Source organism: Rhinolophus sinicus, chromosome 3 (genome assembly GCF_057876585.1).
Source record: "Rhinolophus sinicus isolate RSI-liver-muscle chromosome 3, RSI-T2T, whole genome shotgun sequence".
In the NCBI taxonomy this organism is placed as follows: Eukaryota; Metazoa; Chordata; class Mammalia; order Chiroptera; family Rhinolophidae; genus Rhinolophus; species Rhinolophus sinicus.
The window spans coordinates 135,345,547-135,364,613 of NC_142503.1; the positions used below are offsets into that span (position 1 = coordinate 135,345,547).

At 36.5% G+C, this 19,067-nt stretch overlaps 1 long non-coding RNA gene across 1 annotated transcript in view; it reads right to left on the reverse strand.

Moving 5' to 3' along the window:
• Positions 1 to 19,067, reverse strand: part of LOC141570601 (uncharacterized) — a 680,999-nt gene that overhangs the window by 550,869 nt on the left and 111,063 nt on the right. The window lies entirely within an intron of this gene.

Below are 19,067 nucleotides of genomic sequence, written 5' to 3' on the forward strand. Positions count from 1 at the left end.
CTAATGAAGATTGTGAATGACAGAGAGAGTCTCATCCCCACATCATTGCTGGTTATCCTTTCTTCTATTATTTAATAAATATTTATTAAGCACCAACCATGTGCCAGGCTTCTGATTCAATACTGGGGTCATCTATTACCACTTCACATTTTTTCTACATTAGAATACAGTCTTTCCATATTAGTCCAATCAAGTTTTGTCTAATAGCCAGTTAGAGATTGGTGTTGAAAAACTAACCATAGGCTAACTTAAATTTTATCTACTCTATTTCTTCTATATTTTACAGATGTCTTTTATGGTACACGTATGGCTTCTAAGTGAGGTCTTTATGTAAAAGGATGCATTGACTTTTCAGATGGCATTAGTACTATAAGACAGAACAAAGAAATCTGCAGTCCTATCGGCTTTTAGTGAGTTACAAAGCCTGACAGTAACACATGCAGCTTTCAGGGCCATAGGCAGCAGGCATTAAAAAAAAAAAAAAAGCTGCACACAGCATTTGGAAAGTGGCAAGTTATGGATCCTGGATGCCATTATTATTATTATTAAAGTTAAACAGAGATTTAATCTAATATTCCATGGGCAGTCACGCAACTGACTTTAATAACTGTAAACTGAGGCATACATCGTACTGCACTGAACCCAACTTTAATTAAGTTTCGATACAGCCAATGACAACGACCATTGTGTCCACAGAGGCTACAAGCTGTGGGCTGTTCTCTGCCTGCCCAAGCATAGTCCCTGGGAGCCAGGCAGGAGCAGCAGCCGCTGATGCCACCGTTAGATATTTATGAAAGGGATGCTCTGAATTTTATCATAGTGGTATAGATCAATTTTCAGGACAGAGTCCTTAACAGTGTATTCAGAGAGCTAGGTACAAAACCAATTTTATCTGCTTCAGTGATGTGTGAACTGTATGAGGAAAGACATCTCCCAACTCTGATAGCTTATCTTCCCTGGTGACCATTTATGCATGCTCTTGTAAATATACATATTTTACAAGGGAAGGGAGGGGGAGAGAAATGCTCTTTAAACTCTCCTTTGAGATGACCTTGAAGTAGGAACATTTGAATCTTCCAGGAAATTAGCAGCCAAGTGGATTTCAATAATGATGGGTGGGTGGGAAGTGCCACTCAGTGAACTGCCTATAGCCTGGGCTGTGAGCTTTTGACCAGAGAACATCTTTTCCCATTGAGGCCATTTCTTCAAACATGCAGAAAAAAACAGAGCTGCCTAGACCTGGAAATGAAGTCCTTCCCCTTACACTGCAGGGCTTAGCCAGTTAAGAGGCTATGACAAAGAAAGTCACAAGAGATGTTGATTTGGTATTTTCTCAGGCATGGAAGTCTAATGAACGTCAAGAGAGACATGAAAGGGCCCTTCCAAGCACATGTACTGGCAATCAGTTGCTCTCACACAAAAGGAAGGACGGCAGGACAGCAGTAACAAAAACTAAACTTTGCTTTCCATTGTTTATCTCAAGACTATGGAGTCTGCATGTACGTCGGACTGATTAAAACAGGTTTTCCTTCTTTTCTGTTTCCAGGTTGAATGGATAGAGAATGCCACGTTAAATCTTATACTTGCTTTTTTCAGCTACATCTCCATTAACCCACTTTTGGATATTCATCCTGAGAGTGATTCCTCTCATACACCCAACACTTGGGCTGAAATCCATAGTGGGCAGCTTTCCTATGTACTGCCGCACACCTTCAAATAAGTAGCCCAGAGTTAGGCAAACTTTCCTGTAATGGACCACACAATAAATATTTTAAAACTCGAGGTCCATATCATATGATGTCTGTCACAGCTACTCAACTCTGCCCTCATGGAGTGAAAGTGGCCACAGACTATATATAAATAAATTAATGTGGCTGTGTTTCAATAAAACTCTATTTATGGACACTTAAATTTATATAATTTTTACATTTCACAAAATACTATCATTCGGGTTTTTTTAACCACTTAAAAAATGATTGGAAACCATTCTTAGTTTGAGGATCATACAAAAAGAGACAGCAGGTGAAATATGGCCCATGGGCTCTACTTGGCTGACCCTTGGCCTACAGAAAGCATAGTGTGCTACCATACGTGGACTATGAATGTATTTGAGACAGGTAGTTTTTCTACAGCATGTGCACCATTTTACAGCTATTACCTAATCTAACTCCCACAACACTATTAAGAGGCAAACCATGGGGAAAGAATCCAGCCTGGCTATGTGGGAAACACTGTGGTGTGAAACCCTAGGCACAAAGACAATCAAATGACTTGGCCAAGAACAGACATGAGGACATCTAATGTATTGAGTCCACTTATCACATATGGGTCTGGTTATGTGCTGCCTTCATAACTATTGAATAGTATAACTTGATCTTCATATATCTTAACAATCACGTACACCTTCCTCTTATATCCAGATATTTATATATTATCAGTAAATACATATCATAACAAGTAACTGTGGTTTTATTACTTCTTGTCTGAAGATATTTAAGTCCATCCACAATCAGTATAGTCTTGTGAGGGACAGACCGGGAGAGGCAATTGTTGTTACTTTTAAGTCTTGCATCAGAAGAAACAGGATACAGTAGATTTTTGGTGTCAGAGAAACCTGGATTTGAATTCTGGCACCTTGGGCCTATTGACCTCTGTGAGCTCTGAAGCACTATATGTGGGAATCATAATGCTTAATTTATGGTATATTTGTGAGCTTAAAAACAACACACATAGAGCCTGGCTTTGGGTAGATACTCAATCAGTCTTTCTACCCATTCCCCTTTCCAAGACAGCCTCAGAAAACAAAAAGAAGGCTACTGAAAATTGGTGAGCTAGCATCCTTGCTTTTTTGTCCCTCAGGTTCATCTTATCTGCAATGTTACACTGCTAAAGGTTTTTGAGAGGACATTTCTCACATTTATTCTCATATAGACTATAAAAGGAAGCCTGCTGCTAGTGTGACTTGACTTCTCCTTTCACCCAGGTTCATTCCATCAAATTCCCAGTATTAAAAAAAAAAAAAAAAATAGAGAAGAGTTTCCAAATGCAACACATTTTCTGTTTCATGAGTCCATTTGTCATATCAGCTTGGTGGTGCCAATTCCAGGATTAAATCGCCTGTTCACAAGCAGGCATCATTATAGATTCAATGGTAATGGCATTTTCAGCTATAGAGAGAGTCAGTAAATTGTGATTCCTCAACTGACCAATTTGAATAATGAGCAGAGCCTCTGTTCTGGCCAGGAACGAGGCAGTCGACGACACAGTGGATCTTTTCAGAGGAACAGGGGCTGGAAACGCTCTTTCCATTCCTCACTTCAGTCTACCTTCATTATGCTGCCTACACCCTGTGCTCGGCCCTGGAAACAAGAAAGTCAGCAAGTCACTGTCACCACCACCCAGGCCCGTGGTGGGAAGGAACACGCACAGAGACAACAGTACCGTGTGAGAAGGTCGTGTACAACACTGTCTGCCTGGAGGAGTCAGGGAAGACTTCATCAGGGAAAGGAGCTTGAATTTCAGCCTTAAAAGATGAGGAGGAATGTACCAAGGATGGAGAGCATCCCGTTCAGGACACACAAAGAAGACCAGGTAAAGAACTTCACTGTGGCGAGCGCAGCACAGCCTGAGGCTGAGGTGAGCACGCTCTCCGGTGTGCCACTGCTATACTTCGTTAAAGCCTCCATCCGGAATTAATTACACAGCACTATCTTTTTTTCTCACCACTAAACTGCAGTGTAAACCCCCAAAGGCAGTATGTATCTATATAATGAAAAGGAGATAACCAAGGTACACAACAAATGATGAATCGATATTTGTTATGTGAATGAAGGAAACTGTGAAAAACATTAGGTTAAAAAAAAAACAAAAAAACAGGAGTTTTCAAATGTATTAGGCCATATCAAAATAAGTGAAGCTACAAGCTCTGACACTTTAAGAGGAAATCTGAAATTCTGTCTCACAGCAGAAGTAATCATCGTTCAGCCCCTGCCCAGCTCAGCTGGGAGTGCTGGGAACCTCCAACAGTACCAGTCCTACTGGCAAGTGGTAACTGGAATGAGTCCTGCCGACCCAAAGCAGTTGTGAATTATACACGGGGTAAGTCTGTCGAGCTGCTGCGATCTCCTTCCCCAAACTCAGTTACCCAGCATTCGTGACTAGGCTTCTACTCAGCAGCCTGAGTGTCTGATTGGAATTAAAGGGCTAAACCACGGCTCACTTAGCTAAAACCTTGACATTCTGCCTAGACTTCTCTAAAGGCTAGACTGTGTCTCTAAGAACCCCTGCTACACACAAACCATAGTCCTGGGCCACCCTGCCTGGACCACTCAGATAGCAGTGATGACAGCCTCCCATTTCCTCATTTTCTCTCTCAGGAGCCTCTTCCTATTTCACTGCACCAATTACTTTATTTCACCCCTGTCTACATCAGCCAGCGAGGCTTGAGCTCGTGTTTGCCTCCCCTACGGCCACAGACACTGATGGTTAGACTGCTGGCTCCTCATTATGATTTGAATAGTCCTGCCACAAATTAGGGACTCAAAACTATGTTCAGCATCCCTCATCCCCAACTCTAGACTCCCCTGCCCAGAGGTAGGGCTCTCAGTGGAGCTAGTCCACAGCAGAACACTGACAGACGTGTTGCTTTCCACTTAAGTTCTGTTTAAAACACTAAGTATATGAGAGTGTTTTTTTTAAATAATAGGGGCAACAATTTCTGCATGTATGTCTTAAACCTCGGTGAACTAGCAGATGGTGAGTGTTGCCTTAGGGTGTGACTGAGGTTCATGTTTCAGAATCTATCAAATTATTAACTTCACAATACAAGTCTCTGCTAAACTGTACCCTGGGCGGGTTGGTGATATGTAGGTGGTGCATAAAGATGTAAGCAAAATTACTTCTCTGTCCAGCCGTGCTCTCAAAGGATGTTCTCTAGTACCTGTTTTGCATGTTCATTTCCAATCCTTTAGCAGAGTCTATGAAGCAATCAGGTGAACGGCACATACATGAAATAGATGTATGCATCTAAAATAAACTGCAAAGAATACATCCTCATATGTAAAGAGAAAATAGGTTTGAATATCAAGACATTTTCAGTATCCTAGAGTAAAAAGTTGAGCCCCGCAGATCATTCCTTTCTTTTTCGATAGCATAACTCACATGTAGCAACCTGCAGCTTCTTTCATTGTGAATGATCGTAACTCCCAAACTCAGCCAAACTTTGAAGTACACTTAACAATTGTCCTCATTTGAGAAATCAAAATAAGTCTCATTAAAATCATAAGAGCCTTTCTAACCTTAAGAGCTGAGGTTTTAAAGAAAATCTTTAGTGTGTTTATATTGTCATTCACTTTTTGTACCCAATTTTCTGTCTTCACTAGTTAGACAATTAACCAGTATTCAAGTTTGTGAAATACTGAGAAGCATGAAATTTACATAAATAAAATAAATTAACACAGTTAAACCATACAATGTTGCCTCCTGACATCTCCATTATCAGATGTCATCAACAAATAATCAAGATACCAAGTCAGCGCAGGCATTGTTCCTTAATAATTGCTTAGATTATCATAGATTCACTAATCATTACCATATTATTCAGAAATTTGTTTTTAACCCAGTGAACATATTGCTAATGACGGAAACATCTAACAGCATCATCTTTTCTAACAGCAGCAAAATGCCAGGGAATTGATTTTAATTAGGTTTTTGAAAAAGAATTATTGTGAAATTCAAATATGGCATTCAACTTATATGTCAAGGAGACTCTCAAAAAGGATTGTGTGGTTAGCTGGACTTTGGCTTAGAGGGAGGTCTGTGTTTGGAAGGACGCAAATCATTCGGAAAGCTCTTATACACAGCCTCATACTGCTGCCAAGTGCCTTCCTCTACTCTGCATTTCCCAACAGGTTTCTTTCTCTCCCGCTTCTTCCATAGCAAGAACCACCAAGGCAGATCTTCGGGATGTCTCAGTATCAAGGAAAATCAACACTTTTCCAAATCTTTCTTTATGCAACCCCAAGGGGTCCAGGCTTCAATCTCGTAAGGCAGTGCAACATTTTGAATTGAGAACTTATTTAATGAGGTATCAAATAAACAAGGCCTTCCGAGCAGGCAAAGAACAGAAGGAAAACTGCGGAAATGCTACTGCCATTAAAATGGGGCCATTTTTAAATGGTGAAATGGGTGTTTACAAATTAGATATGTCTTTATCCTTTAAAATCCAAGCCACCCACGTGCTTAATTACTTTCGATGACCTTTCAGGAGATACCAACAGAATTGTTTCTTAGGCACTCTGACCACCTTTGTTGCATTGGGAGCTGTGGGGCTAATACCCATTCCATACAAGATCCATAAAAGCAACTCTAAGGGAACTCTCACCAACATCACACAGATGCCACCCAACAGCACCTAGCTTCAAACCCCTGCCAAGCACCTCTCACCTCTTTCCCCAGGAACTTCCAGGTTGATAGGACCACTTAACACACATACATGCAGAGCCCAGAAGTGTATGGGAATCAATGAACCATGGGATGAATCTTTGATTAGTGGAAGATAGGAGCCAAGGAATGAATTCATCTCCCTTCTTTCTGTCTTTTGTCCCTTCTATCCTATTACCCACAGACTGTCTTGAGAAATAGTCCTTTACACAGCCTCTCAGAAGACAGTTCTATTTGCACTTGATAAGAGAAGTGGCTAGTATAAAACGCATCCTTCATTAACCATTTCTTTTCTGCCTCCTTCCCCGGGCCCCTCTGGCTGTCCATTGGATTCCACCTCTACTAAAACAATAGCACATAAACCTTTACATCAAACTCTGCTTTCTGGGGAACCACCTAAGCTAAAGCATTACAAAAAGTTGCTCAATCTCATTTGTAATCAGTGAATTACCACAATTAGATACCAAATACACTCATTAGAGCGGCAAAAATTTAAAATTCTGATAGTACTAAGTGTTAGCAAGAATGTGGAAAAACAGAAACACATTTACGGTTAGTAGGGGTACAAATTGGTGCGACCACTTGCAATACTACTTGGCATCATCTACTAAAGGTGAATATTTGCCTATCTTAGAATTGCACATTTCAACTCCTGGTTATATACCCTAGAGATATAGCAGATTTACTATGAAGCTAATCAAATTTAATCTTCAAGGCCTGTCATTGGCATGGATCCCCTCCAAGTCTTCGTGCCGAATTTTGGTGTGTGTGTGTGTGTGTGTGTGTGTGTGCGCGTGTGTGTGTGTGTTAAAGAAAGACACCCAAATTGTATGAGCTTAAGACTCCAAAATTCCTGGATCCACCCTTGCCTGGATAAAATTGCTCAGGATTCAACTATAAGAAGCAACATTGTTCCTAATGGCCCCAAACTGGAAACAACCCAAATGAGCATCAATTGTTGAATGACATATCAGTCAGGGAACTCTGACTGGGAAAAGGGATTTATTATAAGAATTCAACCTTATACAATTATGGTACAAGCTAGGGAAATAAAAGTCCAGAAGGAAAAACTGGAGTATCAGAGATGGAATCTAAGTATCATGCATTTTCTCCTTTTGGCCAACTCTAACACAGAACCCCACAGGGAAGGGAATTCTAGAAAATGCAGTTTATAGCTTACCCAAATAAAAACATCACAATCCAGTACAAATGGATCAACTATGGAGTATACATGCAACGGAATACTATATTGCACTAATTATGAATAAAGTTTAGCACACACACCACATGGATGAATCTTACAATGTTAACGAAAAGAAGTCAGACACGGAGCAAGCTTCATTCAAGCAAGAATTCATAGTGTATTTCCACTTATATAAGGTTCCAAAAAAGGTTAAATTAAACCACATTGATTGAAGATGTATACGTAGGTGATAAAACGAAAGAGAAAAGCAAGGAATCAATTATCATGAAAGTCAAGATAATGATTACCTCTTGGGGAGAGGGGTGATTATGATCTAGAAATGATTCTGGAAAACTGGCATTTTTCTATGTTTTGACCATGGTGTTTGTAGCACAGCTTTGCTTTGTAGTTATTTATTAATTTTGCAATTCTATTTAAGGCATTTTTCTGCACATATATTTATACTTCATAAAATTAAAGACAAAATAATATTTAATAAGCTGATCTTCACCATTCTCTCCAGGCAATCACACCTCACGTTGAATCCTAGAGGAATACGGAAGGGAAAGAGGGAGTGCTGCTTTGCAGATGGTCTAGCAGTGAGGTCCTCACTTATGGGTCTGCTTTCAGCAATTATGATGAATTACAGGCAGGTTCTTGTGCCTGGCTTTGTAGATTTCTGATTATCTATTACTAACTATATAGACTGAATGTTCATGTTCTCCCAAAATTCATATGTTGAAACCTAATCCCTAATGTGATGGTATTTAGAGGTGGAGTCTCTGTGATGTGGTTAGATTACGAGGGTGGTGCCCTCCTGAATGAAATTAGTGCCTTTATAAATGAGACCCCAGAGGTCTCTCCTTATGGGAAGACACTGAACAAAAAAAACATCTATGAACCAGGAAGCAGGCCTTCACCCGACATTGAATCTGCTAGTACCTTGATTTTGGACTTCCCAGCCACCAGAACTGTGAGAAATAAATTTCTGTTATTTATAAGCTACCCAGTCTATTGTATTTTGCTACTGCAGCCTAAACTGACTAAGACATTAACTAAATTATCCTTCAAAACATGAGAGCAGTTAAAATGCTTCCTCCAAAGTAATCAAGGAGGGAAGAAAAAATAATATAGGCACAAGCAAACAATGAGAAAACAGCAGAGCTAATGTTCCATCTACTGGTATGAGCCTTTTGGCAGCCTCAATTCACGGTAAAATCAATAATGATCAGCCCCAGTAGTTAGCAAAGTAATCAGAGATATAATTTGATGATTTAAATTAACAATTATTTACAATGAAACTTGCCTTAAGCATGTATTGTGCATGAATAAAAAAAAAAAAAGAACACTTGCACTTTGTGTTGACATTGAACAAGTTACTTAACATCTCCAAGCCCTATGCCCTGTAATATAGTGATAAAAAGGTAACTGTATCCCATGTAAGAGTTAAATGGGATAATCCATGTAAAATTAGGATAGTACCTGGGAAATAGTAGACATTCAGTATATCAGGTATGTTTTTGAACTGTTTTTGGTTTTGGCGGGATTGTTGTTATTCAAGGGGTCCCATAAACACCTTGAAAGAAGGTAATAGATGCTGTGGAATAAAAGCTTAAATGATCCTACATAAAAGAAAGAAGTTTAAAGCTAATCTTTATTTTATGAGAAACTATAAAATCTACATAAAGAAAATCAACTATCCCAAACATTTAAGCCTGAAACAAGAAGAAGAAAAACAGGAAAACAAATAGTTCTCCTGTAGATATTCAGCATCAGAATCTAGTGCTAAAAGCACAAAATGCTTTTCATATAAAAGCGCAATGGTAGCAAACTTCACGTAATACACATATGGATAAAACCGCCTATCTTTGCTAATAGTCTCTGAAATAAACCCCGTTTGCTCTCAGCTTGAAGATTCTATTTTTTTTAAAGCAAGAGTAAATTTTATTTGTGTCGGAATACTGAAAGAATTTTATTGTATTTACAAGATACAAAAACAAAACATTTCAGTAACTCAAAGGTAAAACATCCAATTTAGCAAGGAAATAGTTTTCAATAAAGAAACATATGTTTTTAATAGAAAAAAAATACTGATTCGAATACTATTCAATTGGCTTCAAAGGGTATCACTGTGAAGTGAAAAGTCTTATGAAAGCAATATTATTGATTTGTACAGACATTCTGCAAGTTTTATCATAGCCGGTACTTAAGCTATAATTCTTATGCATAAACAACAAGCAACTTTTAAAACCCATAGATGAGACACTACAGTAATGTCCTCTTCTAGTTTTCAAGAAGTGAGAGAAAAGATTTGTCTCCTGCTCAGAATCCCACTTTTTGACAATATGTCAGAGAAAGCTCTACAAGGGTCTCTACAACAATTTTTTTTTCCAGATCTGTGACTAACGTATGGTATAACTTAGTAACACCTTGCATATATCCAAATAGCCCAACCTACTTCTCAACAATTTTTAAATTAAAATACAACCAAAATAAAAGACAACCCCATTGGGGGAAAAAGTAAGATAAAGGATGTGAACAAATAATTCACAGAACTGCAATTTAAATGACCTACAAGTTAAAAAGATACTAACATTCACTAGTGGTAAGAAAATGTTTTAACAAGAAATGTCACTGTACATGAATCAGATTGGCAAAAACACACAAAAGCAGTAAGACCTAGACTAGGTTGAATGTGAAGAAAGAAACACTTGCATACATTGTTGAGGGGAACAAATAAAGTGTTTCAGCCAAATGAATGAGTAAATGAGATTTTAAAAACCTAGGCCAGTTTCAAATTTTGCCAGCCTAAATCACGGACTCTTTAAAAAGATAAAGCGGAATTTACACACTCATAGCAGTTTCAGACAGAAGCATAAAGCTCTTTAACGTGGACAGCTTTTCCCCATTGTTAAACGGATAGAAAAATTACGGCTAGGTAACTAGTAGATTTCACTGAAAAGTCACCATCTTCTGGATGTCAGTGGCAAGAATGTGAAGGGTTTTGGGGTCCAAGAACACTATACTTAGCAACTCAGCTGCTTAACTTGGAAAGTGTTTTAACCCCGGTAAAATCTCATCCCTAAAATACCACAGCCCTAACTTGTTGGGTTACCATACTTCTTGCCTAACGCAAGGTGGCACGCTGTGTGTGCTCAGCAGATGCCATGTCTTTCTGGAGGCCAGAGGGTGCTGACCCCCTTGTATTGTATCTAGCTAGCAATTAGGTCTCATAGCTCTTGAGTGAAGAACTAAGGTTATTTTAGGTCATTTCTGATCCCAATCAAGAAGAAGTTCATCTATTCTGTCATTGATACACATGGATAACTAACAGTGATTCATGTTAGTTAAATGTCTCATCTTCTCCCTGGGACCAGGACCAGCACAATATCCTGCCTTACACTGACCATTTTCCTCCAGAACCGACTATCCAATCCCTACCAATTCAGTGAATTTAACCACCCTTGACGTTCACTAATAAACCTAAAAATAATTGATCTATAATTTCACTTTAAATGATCAGACATAGCCAGGCTACTTTTAAATGACAGCAAATGGGATTTTTTAATGGAAATATTGATAGGCCCTTAAGTGAATTGAGGAGTCGAGGACAATGACAATGATATTGCACTAATAAACCTAATGCCATGGAGATTGTCTTTTTTAAAAATGTGTCTTTTCTTTATCGCAGCATAATACCTCGCTTGACAACAGAAATGTCAACAGTTAGGGCTCTATTCTTCAAACCGTCATGCTCTATTAATGCTGTTTTTCAGTGGGATTTACTTTGTCAAGGAAGGAAGGACCAGAGAGGAAAGTCTACGGTCTTCCTAGTCACTAAATCCCTCTTCTCACTGATGCACAAATGACTAACTACTCCCAATGCCACAGAAAGAATGAGAGTTGAAAACAGGCCAAAATCATCCAGGGAGCAGGCAGAAAAAGCTAGCCTTGTATAAGCAAAGTCATGCTTAAACAAGAAGAAAAAGAAAACAGAGTAGGTGATAGGAATGCCAAGGGGTGCTCCCTCGGCTGTGTGTGCTCCTTCGTTGTGGGGAGCAGGAGAGAAAGTCTTCACCATGCAAATGTAATTGAGCACTATTAGCTGGGGCTGAGAAGAGTGTCTTAACCGGGTTCCAAAGCAGCCCATGCAGCTTAACCCATTTAATCCAAACAGGAGGAGGAAAATAAACTACTTGGCTGGCAGAGACACATAGGGATGTAAAATAAGGCTAAGGGCGGGAGGGGTGAAAGGACTAAAGATGAGGGCTGTTCATTATAATCAGAGGGCATCAGGAGCAAGGAGGAGGAAGAATGGAGCTTTGTTTAGCTTGGATTTAATTGTGAAATGTGAACACAGAAGAGATTGTGGTACACCCTTTGCATTTAGAAAAGCAATAATCTAATAAACTTCTATATGAAATAGACAGATAAACAAGATCTATCTAAGGATCCAGAGCTCAGAAATGATTTGAAACTTTAAATATCTGAATAAAAGAATCTGCTGTGTCACCCATCTATGTAGCAGCTTCTTGTCCCCAGACTACGTTTGTGCACACTATCGCTTTCAGTTTTCACAAAACTCCGATGAGATAAGCACAGCAGGCTTTATCATCTCTGTTTTTTACACATGATGACAACTGAGGGTCACTGAGGGTAGGAACTTCCCCAGAGTGACACAACCAGAAAGTATTGACTCTTACTGCCTGTTGCCGGGCTCTGTGTCTATGCCTAAGAATCTTTCTACAGGAGACACTGCATTGCAAAAAGTTTTGTTTTGTTTTGTTTTTTAATCATTTAGCTATGAAAAAGCCCAGATGCCAAGGCAGAAAACTCCCATACTATTTTTTTAGCTTGGCCACATAGCAATCTTGTACCCTAATTCTGGAATTCATCTAACTTCTTTACCAAATAAGTTCTAAGAAAAAAACATAAAGGCAAGATTTTTTTTGCACATTACTATAGAAATATGATATTATTCCTATGTTAACTTTGTTATGTCTTCTTTTTCTGTATAAATAGATGGGCGTAGTATGCTATTTATCTACCTTCTATTTATGACTGAGAATTAGGAAATGTCCATGAAGCATTTGAATTATTACTACAGTGGCCAAATCCCAATATCTATGTTTTTGAATATGCACACTTAAGAACAACTTTGTTAGAATTGAACAATCACTGGATGTGTGATCTTGCTAGATATTTTTCAACATTCTATAGCAAAGGTTATACTCATAAAAAGCCATGAGACTTTCACTTCCAGTTGATGAGGCAACCAGGACTTGAGAGACCATTATCCTGAAGATAAGAAAATTGCACTGAAGAAAACACGTATTTTATGAGTTGTTTTTTCTCCTTAAGGAGCTTGCCAATTCTTGGCCCAGAGAAAGGATCTACTTCTTGGCACTGAAGAAACCAGTAAGAGCTTTTGGCAATCACGGGGCTGGAAAAACAATAATTGGGGTTATGAATGGATAAATCCCAGATAAAAGAGGCCCAAAGAAGTAAAGCACTCTGCACTGGTTTTCCCTCTACCCCCCCATTTGCCCCCCCCCCCCACACACACACCCCATGTATTTGCTGATCAAATGGGAAAGACAAGAAACTAAGAAACAGAAAAGAAAACAACTGAAAAGAAAGAGTGGAATTTTAGGAAATTTTAAAGTGTACAGGAGACACAAATAGGAAATCAAGACCCACCAATGAGAACAGATCCCATTGAAGACCCTGGGTTTTCAGTTGCTATATCCTAGGAGTCACTGTAAATTGAGGGCAAACCAAATCTTAGAAAGACTGAAAATTATCCTTGAGTTACATCTGTCCCAGGTTGGATTGAGATGATTAACTCACTCTTTTTCTGTCTGCCAGGGCATGGGATAAAGCTACTCTAGAGAAAGAAAATATTGAAAGTCTCTAAAAGCTTTCATTTAAAATAGTCATCATTTTATCAAAAATAACCAAACCTCCTAAGAAATAGGATGAAGGAAGTAAAAAAGGCAGACAATAAAATTAGACCCACGGGTGATCCAAATAATACAAACAAGGATTTTTAAATAACTGTGGTTAATTTAGTCAAGAAAATTTGATAACAAAAATAGAGATTTTTCACCAAAGAACAAAATCTATACATACAATCTAATGGAAATTCTAGAACTGGAAAATATAATAACTGAAAATAACAATTCAATAGATGAATTTAAAATCATGTTAGATCCAGCTATAGAGTGAATTAATGAACTAAAAGATGTCAATAGCATGTAGAACAAAAAGTATGAAAAATAAAGGGAACACTGAAAGAGACTCACAAAAAATAGGATACTGGGGGGAAAATCTAGCATATGTGTAATTGGAACCTAAGAAAGAGAAGAAAGAATGTTATAAAGCCAGGAATCAAAAGCAAAAGAGAATAACTATAAAATTTCTCATTGTTTATAAATTAAGCAATATACATCTTTGTAACTCATGGTCAAAGAAGAAAGCACAATGGAAATTAGAAAATTATCTGAACTGAATGAACTTGGGATGAGGCTAAAGCTATACTTAAAAAAAAATGTTTAAAGCTATGCTTAAAAAAAATATTTTTAAAACCAAACAATGTGTATTTTTGAAAAGAAGAAAGGCAGATATCAATGAGTTAATTATATAACTCTTAGAAAAGAGCAAGTTAAAAGCAGATATCAATGAAGTTGGAATCAACAAAACCAACATTTGCTTCTTTGTGAATATGATAGAAATTGTTAAACCCCCTAACAGCATGGATCAACAAAAGAAACAATGTACTAATTATCAAAGTCATATAATCAAGAGGTCATGCCACTACTACATTCTGGGATATTAAAAAGAATATAAATAATATTGTGAACTACTTTGTATCAATGAATTTGACAATTTGGATAAAATGGGCAAACTCCCAGGAAAACACACTTACCAAAAATGACACAGAAAGAGATTTTTAAAATTAAATTAAACCTTTAAGGACATACCAATAAAGAAAACCCCAGACCTCACTAGTGTATTCTATCAAATATTTGAACTTAAAATAATACCAAATTTTACACAAACACTTCCATAGATGAACAAAAGAGGTGACACTTCCTAACTCCTTTTAACAGCCCACAATAGCCTTGATAGAAAAATCTGACAAGGACATTAAAAGAAAGAAAAATTACAGACCACTTTCATTAATAAAGGTAAATTTTAAAATTTTAAACAAAATGTTAGAAAATTTAATCCAGTAAGATTTTTTTTTAATTTCATGACCAAATGGGGTTTATTGCAGGAACATAAGATTAGTTTTCATTTTTACAAATCAGTGTAGTTAACCGACATGAATGAAGAATAATGATGAAAAATTTTATCATTCTCACAACAAAAACATTAGATAAAATTTTTCATCCATTCATGCTAATAAGTCATAAAAAACTTTAAAATCTGATTTAAAAGACCTAAAGGAGTTTTCCTTTTTTAACAACTGAAGTTTATTTTAAAATTTACCATTAAAATTGTCACCCAGATAAGATGACTTCTAACTTTATGTTTACATACATATTTTTAATAGACTTTATTTTTTAGAGTAGTCTTGTGTTCATAGCAAAATTAAGCAGAAAATACAGAGTTCCCATATACTTCCTGCCCCCACACATTCAGAGCCTCCCCCATTACCAACATCCAGCACTAGAGTGATACATTAGTTTCAACTGATGAACATACATTGGCCCACAATTATTACCAAAAGTCCATAGTTTACATTAGGGTTCACTCTTGGTATTGTATATACTGTGGATTTTGACAAAAGTATATGTATCCACCATTATAATATCATACAGAATAGTTTCAATGCCCTAAAAATACTCTGTGGTCTGCCCATTTATCCATTCCTCCTCATTAAGCCCTGGAAAACACTGATCTTTTTACTGTTTCCATGGTTTTGCCTTCTCCAAAATGTCATATATTTAGAATTGTACATTATGAAGCCTTTACAGATGGGTTTCTTTCACTTAGTAATATGCATTTAAAGTTCTGTGTTTTTTCATGGCTTGATAACTCATTTCTTTTTAGCACTGAATAATATTCCTTTGTCTGGATGTAACACAGTTTATTTATCCATTCTTCACTGAAGGACATCTTGGTTGTTTCCAAGTTTGATAATTATTAATAAATCTGCTATAAACATATTTTGCAGGTTTTTGTGTAGATACAAATTTTTAATTCCATTGGGTAAATACCAAAAAGCACGATTGCTGGATTGTACAATAAGACCATAAGAGTATGTTTCGTTTTGTAAAAACAACTATCAAACTGTCTTCCAAAGTGATTGTATCATTTAGCATTCCCACCAAAAATGAATTAAAATTCCTGTTGCTCCACATCCTCACCAGCATTTGATGTTTCAATATTTTGGATGTTCACCATTTAATAGGTATGTAGCGGTATCCAATTATTGTTTTAATTTGTAATTCCCAAATGACATATGATGTTGAGCATAAAAGGGAACTTTTTAGCATTATAAAGAGTAACTACAAAAACCACACAGCAAATGTAATAATGGAAAACTATTGAAATCTTTTGTCCTGATATTGGAAACACGATGAAGATGTCTGCCATCACTGATTCTATTCAAAATTTTACTAAAAATCTCAGCAGTAAATATGGCAAGAAAAAAATAAGAAATGGAAAGGAATAAACCCATGCCTATATGGTTATTTAATCTATGCCAATGGAGGCAAGAATATATAATGGTGTAAAGACAGTCTATTCAATAAATGGTGTGGGAAAACTGGACAGATACATGGAAAAAAATGAAACCAGACCACCTTCTTACACCATATATAAGAATAAACTCAAAATGGATTAAGACTTAAATGTAAGACCCCAAACCATAAAACTCCTAGAAGAAAACATAGGTAGTAAACTGACATTGCTCTTAGTGATTTTTTTTTCTGATCTATCTCCTCAGGCAAGAGAAACAAAAGAAAAAATAAACAAATGGGATTACATCAAATTAAAAATTTTTGCACAGCAAAAGAAATCATCAACAAAATGAGAAGACATCCTACAGAATGGAAGAAGATATGCACCAATAGTACATCTGATAAGGGTTTAATATCCAAAATTTATTTGTAAAAAAATCCAATTAAAAAATAGGCAAAGAACCTGAACAGACATTTCTCAAAAGATGATATACACATGGCCAATAGATGTACGAAAGGGTGCTCAACATCACTATCAGAGAAATGCAAATTAAAACCACAATAAGATATCACCTCACACCTGTCAGAAAGGTCACCATCAGTAAATCAACAAACAAGTGTTGGCGAGGATCTGAAGAAAAAGGAATCCTCGTGCACTGTTTTGGGATTGCAAATTGGTGTGGCTACTATGGAAAATAGTATGGCGATTCCTCAAAAAATTAAAAGTAGAACTACCTTATGACCCAGCAATTCCACTTCTGGGTATACATACGAAGAAATCCAAAACACTAATTCAAAAAGATATACTCGTATGCACCCCTATGTTCATTGCAGCACTATTTACAATAGCCAAGATATGGAAGCAACCCAAGTGCCATTAATAGACAACTGCATAAATACAATGGGATATTAGTTAGCCATTAAAAAAAAAATTGAAGTCTTACCTTTCGCGATCTAGAGGGTATTATGCTAAGTGAAATAAGTCAAACTGACAATGACAAATACCACATGGTCTCACTTATATGTGGAATCTAAAGAACAAAATAAACAAAACAGAAACAGACTCACAGATACAGAAAACAAACTGATGGTTGTCAGAGGGGAGGTGGGTGGGGTACTAAGCAAAAAGGTTAAGGGATTAAGAAATACTAATTGGTGGTTACAAAATAGTCGTAGGGATGTAAAGTACAGCATACAGAATATAGTCAATAATGTTACAACTACCTATGTATATTACTAGATGAGGACTGGACTAATTGGAGGGTGTCATTGCACAAATTATATAAATGTCTAACCACTATGCCATACACCTGAAACTAACATAAAATAATGTTAAATGTCAACTGTAACTGAAAAAAAAATAATTTGAAAAAAATGGAGAGGAAAAATAATACTATAATTATTTAAAAACAAAAAAATTTCAAGAATTGACATATAAACGGTTAGAATTACCAATTGAATTTATCAAGAGCCCTGATTCAATGTCAACATAAAAAATTAACTATATTTCTCACAGCAGTAATAAAATAAGAGGAAATTATTGAGAACTTTACAGAAAATTTAAATAATTGGCAAGACATACCCATATTGAGGTATTGAAAGATTCAACATTGAAAATGTATCAATTGGTTAGTAAAGTTACATAGGTTTCAAGTGTGCAATTCTGTAATACATTATCCATATATCACATTGTGTGTTCACCACTGTCACCCCAATAAACTTGAATTTTTTTAAAAAGTGTCAATTCTAAAATCAATCTATAGGGTTTACTGTTATCTCAAACAACTCCTAACAGGTTTCTGTACAAGTGGTGTGTGTGTGCGTGTGTAACTTGAAAGCTGATTCTAAATTGTATATAGATGTACAAAGAACCAAGAAGAATTAAAACAATCTTGGAGAATAAAAAAATAAACTGAAGGACTTATATCGAGATATATCAAAAATTATTAAAAAATTACAGTAATTAACAATTGTGATATTGACCTGAAGAAATATAAATAGACCAATAAAACATAGCAGAGAGCCCAGAAACAAATCCATACATATGTGGTCATTCGATTTAAAACAAAGATTACTTTGAAGACAATGGGGAAAAACAGTCTCTTGAATAAATGCTGTTGGGTCAACCGATTGTTGATATAGAAAAATATATATATTGATCCTTACCTTACACTATATGTAAAAATCAATTCCAGATGGATGGTAGATTTAAATATGAAAGTAAAAACAATAAATCTTCTAGAAGAAAACAGAATATTTTGGGGATTGCAAATATATTTTACCAGTACACCAAATACTGATCATAAAATGAAAAAAATGATAAATCTGACTAAAACTAAGAGTTTTTCTTCATTGAAAGATACTATTCTGAAGAGGAAAGTCACAAAGTAGAAGTATTTGCAATATATACCTGCAAATTATATGTGCATCTAGAATGTATAAATAACTCTGACAAATTGATAAGAAAATACAAGCCAACAGAAAAAAAAAAATGGGCAAAAGATTTAACAGGCACTTCGCAAAGAATACCAAAATGGCCAGTAAATCTTTCAAAAGTGTCCAACATCTTTAGTCATTAGGAAAGGAGATTCAAAATACAATAATAAAAGGCTAAAATTTAAAAGCTGACTATACCAAGTGTGATAACAATAGGAATGCTTATAAATTCATGGTATCTCTTTGGAAAATGGTTTGCCAATATCTGCTCAAGTCGAACATAAATACACCCTATGACTCAACCATTTAACTCGTAG